The sequence below is a fragment of the Octodon degus genome, unplaced genomic scaffold (genome assembly GCF_000260255.1).
Source record: "Octodon degus isolate 3935 unplaced genomic scaffold, OctDeg1.0 scaffold00072, whole genome shotgun sequence".
Classification (NCBI taxonomy): domain Eukaryota; kingdom Metazoa; phylum Chordata; class Mammalia; order Rodentia; family Octodontidae; genus Octodon; species Octodon degus.
The window spans coordinates 139,159-139,828 of record NW_004524648.1 but is presented as its reverse complement, the minus strand read 5'-3'; positions in this window follow the sequence as shown (position 1 = coordinate 139,828).

Below are 670 nucleotides of genomic sequence, written 5' to 3'. Positions count from 1 at the left end.
GTCGGAATAATTTTTAAATAGATGCATTTACACTTGGGGACATCCTCAAATGGAACAGTTTCAAAGGAAATCCCAGAGGAAACATAATTCTGTGTTTCTTTCTCTTAAAGAAACTCTTTGGCTTCAGAGAACAAGCAATGCAAGGAAGTGCTGACTGCTCAGGAGGAAGGAATCCCAAGGCCCACAGACTTCTTGGGAGTGTAGATTAGTTTGAAAAAATGTTGGATGCTCATGGTGTAGATAGCATGGAGGAAATAGTAGTAGTAACATTCTCCAAATGTTTTCTTATGAGTTCACACCTGGGAAAACCTTCAGCATGGCAATTATAACCAGATGTCTCTGAATGTGAAGAACTGTGGAGAAGGCTCTTGTCCCAGACTCCTTTGCTACAGGTGGAAACAAGACCAGTCATGGTTAGGAAGTTTCTAGGATCACAGGGCCATGGCTGAGTGGTATGACCCACATCTAGTCGTTCCTCACAAGGAGTTTGCCTTTTGAGGGAAGTTCTTCCTTTGGCCCCAAGGTATCTAAAGAAACATGGAAAACACATAGTTATCTTTATCTATGTGCTTTACACACAATTAGTAGGTCTTCCCCAAAGAAAGGAAGCTGAGGACTTTGTTGGCTGATGATTGTGGAGGGTGAATTCTCTGGAAGTAGCCCCTTTTGC